We start from the raw sequence: 9869 nt of genomic DNA, 5'->3' as shown, positions 1-9869 counted from the left end.
TGTAGTAGCAGAAATGAAAAGAATTTTTTAAAAGAGCAAAAAAGAAATGAAAATCTATATACGTATCAACAGGAGAATTAATTACTAAAAAGGTGTAAAATTTTTATAAAATGGAAAGTAAGCAAGACAGAAAGTAGCTAAAATGAATGAACTAGAGCTACATTTACCTATAGCGAAAATTTCAACACAAATTAACAAAAGTTTTTAAAATAAAGATAAAGCAAATAACAAAAGGTTACATACAACATGACATCCTTAATATAAAGCTTAAAACTGTGAAAACTAAGTTATATATGGTTGATAGACACATGTCTATATAGTAAAAGTGAAAAAATCTGCATGGGTGCACCTGTAGTTCCAGCTACTTGAGGGGCGGAGGCGGGAGGATCGCTTGGGCACAGGAGATTGAGGCTGCAGTCAGCTGTGTTTGTACCACTGCACTTCAGCCTGGGTGACAGAGCAAGACCTTGTCTCAAAAAAATAAAACATTAAAACAATTTTTAAAAAAATAAAAATCTGCATGGGAATGATATCCTCAACATTAAGATGGTAGTTATTTTGGGGGACAAAGTGAGAAACGGCTTTAGAGCAGTTACAAATGGAGCTTCAGCTTTAACTGTGCTGTTTTATTTCTTGATAAAAATCTACAACATATGTGTTTTACCATATATATGGAAAAATAGTACAGTTTAACAAAGCTAGGTGGTGGGTACATAGTTTTATTATTGCTGTCATTAGTATTCTTTATACATATTTCTGTGTGTCAAATATTTTATAATAATGAAGCACAAAAAATGTTGTAGGTTCCCTTCACTGGCAGGTTCAGTTTGAGGCTGCACGGGTTTTTTAGAGTCAGTCCCTGCACCAGCCTGAGACTAAATTAAATGGTGGATCTTTGCAGCTAGCAGCTTGTGCCCCCAACAGCACCCTAGCATGCCCTTAACCAGCCTTTCTTTGCTTTTTACCTGCTTTGTTTTACCCGGGACTCCAGAATCGATGCAGAGAAGAATGCAATGAAATGAAAATCCCCATTGGAATTCTTATTTCTTTTGAGGCAGGATCCCTTTGAATATTTAGATCCTGTGTGTAATTCCTACACAATATATGGATGAGTGAGTCCGTAGACTTGATAATGGCATTTCAGGAGGACTCTCCTTACCCATGGGGGGTATATCGCAAGACCCCCAGTGGATGCCAGAAACCAAAGTTAGTACAGAACCGTGTGTGTGTGTGTGTGTGTGTGTGTATATATATATATATGTATATGTATATTAATGTTTCTTCCTATATATACATACCTATAATAAAGTTTCATTTATAAGTTAGGCACAGTAAGAGAATAACAATAATAAAATAGAACAATTATAACAACATACTGTAATAAAAGTTATGTGAATGTTTATTTCTGGAATTTTCCATTTAATATTTCAAGTTTGACCCTGGGAAACTGAAACCTTGAAAAGTGAAATCATAGACAAGCGGAGACTGCTGCAGTCTCACAGAGAAAACCTTCACATCTTTTTGTTTTCAGAGTGCCGACCAGAGGTTAAATAGGGACAGAGTTTGTCCCTGGTTCCCTGTCCCCCAATTCCTTTCAGCTGCCTCCTTACTCCTCCAAGTAAGAACGCACCCAAGCACACCACCCACTCTGCCCTAGAAGTGCCCGATACCTTCCAAACAGCCCTGCCCTGCCCGAAGGTCCTCTCCCCTGACCCTGACACCCCACCTGTGCCTGGCCTTTGAGCCAGTGCTTCACATTGCCTGTGCTCCCTTCCCAGCCTTGTCCTGTTCAGAGCTCCCCTGCTTACCATCTCCTTGGGGACCTGCATCCTTCCAAGGGGAAGATGAGGTGGCGCATTTGCATGTAGTCAGCCATCTGAGTCTTTAACCCAAAGCTGGGACCCAGGGCATTGAAAAAGAAGCAGGAAAGATATTTGGGGGCAGGTAGGCTTTTTAGTTTACCCATATCTAAGGGTTTCCTGAGTTTCCCCCAGACTAGCTTTAATTTGGGGGAATTCTTTCCTTTTGACCTAGTATCATAGACTTGGCACACACATTGGGAGCGAGTGGATCCTGGTTGAAAGTTTGTCTGCTACTTTCTGGCTGGCTGACCCCAGGCAAATTCCTTAAACGTCCTGTATTCTTAAACAAACAGCTTTCCCAGAAGTAAAATAGGGAATTAAATAAGATAAACTGTAAAAGGCTACATCAGAGCACCGCTCAGTTGATGTTAGTTCCTGTATTAGTTATCTATGGCTGTACAACCAATTAGCCCAAACGCAGCAGCTTATAACAGCATGCATTAGTTATCTCACACTTCTTGTAAATCAGGAATCTGGGTGCGACATTGCTGGATCTTCTGGCTTAGGATCCCACAGGCTACAACCAAGGTGTCAATGAGGGTGAGTCATCTTAAGACCCGACTGGGGCAGGATCTGCTCCCAAACTCACTCACGTGGTTGTTAACAGGATTCAAGCTCCTTGTGGGCTGTTGGAATGGGAGCCTCAGTTCCCCACTGGCTGGTGGGCGGAGGCTGTCCTGTGTTCCTTGCCACATGGGCCTCTGCAGCATGGCAGTGGGCTTCATTAAAGTAAGCAAACCAAGAATGCAAAACAGAGAGAGACAGAGAAAGATGGAAGTCATGATCTTTCATAATCTAGGCTCAGAAGTGACGTCCTCTCCCTTTTGCCATATGCTACTCATTAGAAGCAGGGAGGTCTGGCCCACACTCATGGGGAGGGAACTACACAAGGATATGAGGCCCAGAAGGCAGGGTGCACTGGCAGCCTCGTTTCAAGGCTGCATACCACTGTTCCTTTACTTTCCCATTTTGACTTATCTTCACCAAAAGGACACCGTCATGCATTGCTCTTTGTTCAAGTTATTTTATTTTCAGTGATTTTGTAATGCATATGCATATCATTTAATATTTCTGCAAGTTTTCATTCAGATATTTACCTAGAAAGTATAAAGTATTCCCTCATGTGTACCTCTACAGCTTCTTTCCTTTGAGAATTTCTGATACCTTAAGATCAGTGATATAATAATTCTGCTACAGCCTCCTTTCTTCTCAGCTGCGATCCAGCTAATGAGCCACTGGGGGACCAAGGCTCAAGATCAGTCATGTACCCACTCCTTTCTGGCCCAGTGACCCCTCACACAGCATATCTTTGGGCCTGAAGGTCGTTCTATCTGTCCACAAGCACAGAATAAGCCACCATCTAGAAACTGCCGTTAATTCACAATGCCATTCTCCCTTCACTGCCTAAGAAGATTAGCTATGCTGAGTTTCCCTTGCCCAACCCAGGAAGACCAAAGACAGGCTCTCAGTTCTGCCTCTGCCTGTGTCCATCTCCAGACCAGGAGGGCATAGTCTTCCCTTTCCGCTTGTGTCCTAACACAGTACTGTCAGTCAGGGCCCTGCATAGCTCTGCTGAGACACCCCTGTGGCCATACTTGTTCCAACCTCCAACACATGACAATATAAATTCATGATCATCCAGAGCGTCATAAACACAGCTCCATCTCAGGAAACTCAGAACGCCAAAGCCTCCTTCTTCTTGTCTCTTTTGTGCAGCTTTGCCCTCTATCAAAACTTTTGGACCTTCAGAGTGCTTAATGAGCAAATGAGAAATTGCTTAGATTGGTGTCACTTCATCACTTGCTGCTTGCCTGGCCCCACTCTGCCTCTCTCTGTGTGTTCCCTGCCCACTGTTCTCTGTTGTCAGCCTCACAGCACACAGGAGGAGCTATGGGCAGTATCAATGGTTGTCTCCTAGCTCCCTTAGGGTGGCTGATGCCTCTCCACTTTTGTTCAAGTTATCCTCAGTATCTCTGCTGCTCTTCTTATCTGATTAGCTCTTCTTCTCCCTTTGGAACTCAGCCAGATGCCAGTTTCAGGAAACTAGGTCCTAATTATAAGCTTCAGAGTGGCCCTCATGTGACAGAATATAGTGCCACCATATGACTTACTATATTCTATTGAAATGTTTTATTTGCACACTTACCTCCACGTGGGACTTTTGCCAAGATGGGCCCAATGCCAACGTTATTGGCTCATGGTTACTGAGCATTATCTTATATCAACTACCCTAAAAACCCAGGCATTGTTTTTGTTCTCATTTTGCACATAAGGAAACCAAGGTTAAGTAGCTTGCTGGAGGTCACGAGGTTAAGAAGGAGCAGAAGGAAGTTTCAAATCCAATCTATCAGACCACAAAGTTCATGCACTAAACCGTTAGGCTACACTGCCTAGTTCTTCTCCCCACCTCCTCTCAGCCCTCAGCCCTCTGTCCTCTTCCCCACCCTCTTAGCAACGGGGCCCAGCACTAGGTTGGTGCGTAATCAATGTTTGTCTAATACAATGGAGTTGGGCCCCGTTTTTTACAGATAAGAAAATTACATCCCTATTGCTTTCATCGGAGCCAGGAAAATGAACAGGACTTTTTATATGTCAGGGTTTTAAATAGATTTATTTCATATTTTCCTAAGTGACTGAATAATCATCGTTCTCATCAATACACGCAGGCACAATACAAACTGCAGATTAAAAGACCGTATACTAACAAATGTAATTTGTTGTTGAAATGTAAACATCTTGTGCTTACATGCCTCTAGATTCAGCTATGAAACACATCGACCAGGCTAAGGTGCATTATTAAAAATTGGGGGAAAGAATATTAACTACACTTGCAAAATGTACAGTAATTTGTAAGGTGGCTCTTAACTGTTGCTGAGTCAAGGCTGTTCATCTGCCATTCCTCACTGTCCCTTTAAATACCACTCTCTGTCACTTCGGTGAAAGGAGAATGATGTATATTTCTAATTATAACCAACCAGGCACTTGCACACTCTGTTTGGTTCCCTGCAGGTTACACTATTTGCCAATATCTATTTAACTGTAGCAATAACAGGAAAAACTCCCAAATCCAACCAGCTAGAAATTCTCTGGCTCTCTTCCACTTTAGTGGAATCCAATTTTTGCACTTGCGGTCGGTCATCTTTATATATGAGAGGAGAGCAAGGCTGGGAGAAAGTTGGTGTTAAAAATAAAGCAAAGTTCCAGACTCTCACTCTCTAGGGCTCATGGAAGAGTCTGGCTTTTTATTATTAATGATTAGCGTTGACACCATCCCCCAACCTCAAGAGCATGCTGAGGATCTTCAGGGAACCCCAGCTTGATCTGGGCAGCTGCCAGGGTTGGCATCTATCCGAAGATTCTGTTCTCCTCCTGCCCATCATGTCAAGGTACCATGCAGGGTGAGCCAAAGTGAGTAGCGTTGTGTGTCCACCCCCTGAGGCCTGCCTCCTACCCTGAAACCTTTGCCACCTCTCCCATAGCCACCACCTTCCTCTTTCCCATGCCTAAGGCCGCCTTGGCCCTAAATACCTCCACCTGCCCCAACATTCACCACTGAGGGATGGGGGGTTACCAATCAGCTACATCACTAAATTAAATACTGACAATATGTTACCAATAAGAGAACACCTTCTAGTTAGAAAATTCAGCTTTTCTTGATAATGCCCCTGCTTGTGAATCTAACACAAAAGTCTCTCTAGGGACAGAATTCTAGAATAGTTAAGAATGTATTTTTAGGCAGATGGAAGCTTTTTAGAAAATCTTGGATTTGACTGCATCATAAATGGTGCAGGGATGAGCAAGCAAAGGGGAGGGGAACATGGGCTGTGCACTTTCCATGCCAAGCATTGTGCCAGAGTCTAAATTCAGAATATATCATTTCATTGCTACTCTCACCCTTTGGGTAGATATGAAGATCTATATTCTTTTTTTATTTTTTTTGAGATGGAGTCTGGGTCTGTCTCCCAGGCTGGAGTGCAGTGGCGCAATCTCAGCTGACTGCAAGCTCCGCCTCCCGGGTTCCCGCCATTCTCCTGCCTCAGCCTCCCGAGTAGCTGGGACTACAGGCGCCCGCCACCACGCCCGGCTAATTCTTTTTTTTTTTTTGTATTTTTAGTAGAGACGGGATTTCACCATGTTAGCCAGGATGGTCTCAATCTCCTGACCTTGTGATCCACCCGCCTCAGCCTCCCAAAGTGCTGGGATTACAGGCGTGAGCCACCGCGCCTGGCCTGAAGATCCATATTCTTGTAGTTGAGGAGACTGAGGCTCGAGGAGATCACATAGCTCTTCCGAGGTCACATGTCAAAATCGAAACTTGAGCCCTGCTCAGGGAATCTCTAAAATGTTGATTTTCCCTTGACACTGTATGGGGACCAGGGGCAAGTGTTGGCCCAGGTCAAGTAAAGGTGCAGCTTCTGCACATGGAGCCAGGACAAGAGCTGCTCTTCTAGAGAAGGATGCATGGCAAGTTCCAGATTCTCACTATTTGGAGCTCATGGAAGATTCTAGGCTTTTATTATTAATGTTTAGTACGACACCATCACCCTCACCTTGAGAGCACACCGAGGACCTTCACAGCGAGCATCCGAGCTTGATCACAGCTGCCACCAGGGTTGGCATGTGTCAGAAAGTGCCTCCAACAGACACCTGTAACAGAGTTGGCATCTGCCCAAATCCAATGCCTAGGTAAGGGACTGTGCCCAAGCAGAGGCAAGAGACTACAAGGGAAGGGCCAAGTAACCAGGAGATGCACCAGGTGCGCTTAGAGAGATGTAAGGAAGCAAGAGAAGGGCTCCAGGGAGGGCCAGGGCAGGCCCACAGAAACTGGTTCTTGGCTGGAACTCCATCTATTTGGTAACTGGAGGACAGTGCAGAGACCTTAGCAGATGACTCAGTCATCTCTGGACCAGAGCCTCAGGACTAGGGAGGGATCTACTCTAAGCCTGGCCTGATGCTGAAGCGCTAAGCATATATTCCAAGTCCTGGATAAGGCTGATCCCTGGGGAATGGCCCTGGTATCTTAGGTTACCAGATTGAGAGACCTGCAGAGTTGTGGAGAAGTGAGGACATTGACCCTGTCAAGGCCTGGGACAAAGCTTGAATATGACCACATTTTACAGAAACGAACAAGATGACCAATGCCCTCCACATTCGGTCAGTCAGCACATTAATCAGTAACCAAAGCCTTTTTTGGGCACCTGTGATTCTTTCATTCTACTAAGAATTTGTGCCACCTGACTATGCAGTGTGTCATGTTCTGCTCTGGGTATATAAAGACAAAAGCCAGGTTCTGTGCTAGGTATCACAGGAGACGAGTCAGCCAGGCAGACCAAGTTTCCCCCTCATGGAGTTTATAATCTAGTAGAGAAGATAGGATGCAAATTAGAACAGTTATAATATCAAGCTAAGAATCCCAGTGGAGGAGCAAAAAAGAGCTTTGTATAACAGGAAAGAAAGAAGCGAACTTCTGATACAGGGAGGAGAGAGCAGGGTGCCTAAGTTGATTTGGTGAGACTTCCAAGAACATGGGAGCTTTGCCATAAAAATTATGAAGGACCAGGAGGCACGGGCTGTAGGACTGAGCTTCAGGTCTGGGGTGACCCTCCTCTACATGACATGTGCCCCTTCTGTCCTCTCCAGCTGGTCCATTCCAATCCAGAAGTCAACGCTCCTTAGCATCCTTCATGTCTATGTTAGACCTCAAAATGCTATCCTCCACTCTCCCTGCTTTTCCAGTGAAATATTTTCTTCTCCTGACAGTTGCTGGCCACAGTCCCCTCTACCATGTAGTGGTCCAAGATCAGATCTCTCTGTCTTGACATCATTGTTGAATTCTCATTCCACTGAGCATGCAAGACCGGGTGACTAGATTTAGCAGGTCTCTCTTTACCAAAGTTCACTTTGTGATGTCAAACAGCAATACTCCTGAAATAGGGGATGGAAAAACAATCTGTCCTTCTGATCGTATTTGAAAAATACTAGAGAATCTTGCGATGATCATGTAGGAAATTGTATATAAACAAAGTGATCATTTGGAACACCAATAATCCCAACTTATGTGTCTATTTTCTAAGTATGAATTCTAGAGAGGATTTTTCTTCTACCTTGTGAATCTATGAGTCCTTGGATATGTATTTTCATAAGAACTTTTCCTGAAATTGTCTCTGTCTTTAAATTGTAAGAAGACCTTGAGAACAGAGATGTCATTTTTTTAACTCATCCTCCCATCTGTGCCACTCTGTGAGGCCTGAATGTTGGCCTGGCAACCTGGGGGACACACAAGGGGCTTAGTCTTTGTGGGCACTGTTGTCTGGCTGAATATAGGGATGCTTAATGCAAGTCAGCCCTTCTGTGAGGACAAGCTTGCTCAGATCCATTCTGCAAGGCCTCCATGGTCTACCTATTCCAGGTAGTAGAATTCTAAAGCCCTAGGAAATTGCATCCTTTGGCTTAAGTTCTCTCTCCTCAATAGCATGAAGCAGCATAATGTAAAAGAAAATGACCCTCAAATCAGGCAAGCTGAGCTCGAAGAGCACCTTTGGTAATGACTAGCTGTGTGGGCAAAGTACTAAACTTAACCTTTTTAAAGTTCTGTTTATCTTCATAATGAGATTAGCCTATTCCAGAAAGATGTGAGTATGAAACAAGTCTGGATTGTTGTAGGCTCTTAGTAAATGACAGCTATATACAACATTCCTTCTTTAAATTTCCACATTTTAATGAAAAATATTTTTAGGAATGAAATCTATGCTTTTCAAAAACTATTTTGAGTGTACACAATTACACTAATGGGCTGATTGAAGCTCAGACACATCTCCATAAAATATATTTATGCACATATTATATATCCAGACCCTGTACACTATGTCACTACATACTGAGTGTGCATGTGTTCTCTCTCTCACACACACACACATACACACATACACACACACACACCTCATCCCAAATTAATTGCAGGTGTAATGAGTATTTGGTTCCAGCATTAACTCCCAGTCACTACTCACTAAGGAATTCTCATTGCTAAACTGAGTTAACATCTCTTGTCCTGTATCGTAAACACACCTGCCGGTAAGAGCTTCCCCAGAGTTCCTTAGTCACCAGCCCCTGAACTTAGCACTGGCTGGGCTGGACCAGCAGCCCCAGTTCACCTGGTTGCCATGAAAAAGAAACAGAACACAGTCCTTTGACAGAACTAACAAGGTCCTTGAGGGTTTGCTTCAGCCCTCAACTAAGAGAAAGAATGCCACACACAGCTCTGTGCCTCCATGGAGGTAAGAAACACCTGCCATGCCTTGGGGATAACATCGACACCCGGCTCTTCTGATGTAACTGGCTGTTAACTAGATCATATCATTAATGGAGTTTCATCATCATTATTCATGCTCCTGTCTTTCTCCTGTGCAGGACTGTGAGTTTTTGTGCACGTGGAGTTTGTCTTATTCATCTTTGTGTCCCCAGCACCTGTCTTCTGTAGCTTTTGGCACACACTTTGTTAGTTGGATGAATGGATGAGGAATGGATGGGTGGGTGACACATTTACTATTTGGGTCCCTATATCAGCTTTGAACTAGAGTCACAAGAAATTTTTTAAAATAATTATTTATTTTTCTTCTTTTTTTTTTTTTTCTTTTTGAGGTGGGGTCTCGCCCTGTTGCCCAGGCTGGAGTTCAGTGGCATGATCTCAACTCACTGCAACCTCTGCCTCCCAGGTCCAAGCGATCCTCCTGACTCAGCCCCCCAGTAGCTGGGATTATAGGCATGCACCACCACACCCAGCTAATTTTTATATTTTTAGTAGAGACGGGGTTTCGCCATGTTGGCCAGGCTGGTCTTGAACTCCTGACCTCAGGTGATCCACCCACCTCAGCCTCCCAAAGTGCTGAGATTATAGGCATGAGCCACTGCACCCAGCCCTATTTACTCTATTCTTAAAGATCGTCAAGTATGATCTCCTCCACAACTAGATGCTGAGTCTTTTGACAACGAACAGCAGGTGATTATGTT

Source organism: Symphalangus syndactylus, chromosome 5 (assembly GCF_028878055.3).
Source record: "Symphalangus syndactylus isolate Jambi chromosome 5, NHGRI_mSymSyn1-v2.1_pri, whole genome shotgun sequence".
NCBI lineage: Eukaryota > Metazoa > Chordata > Mammalia > Primates > Hylobatidae > Symphalangus > Symphalangus syndactylus.
The sequence above is the reverse complement of the archived record's forward strand: the minus strand, read 5'-3'. Positions refer to the sequence as shown.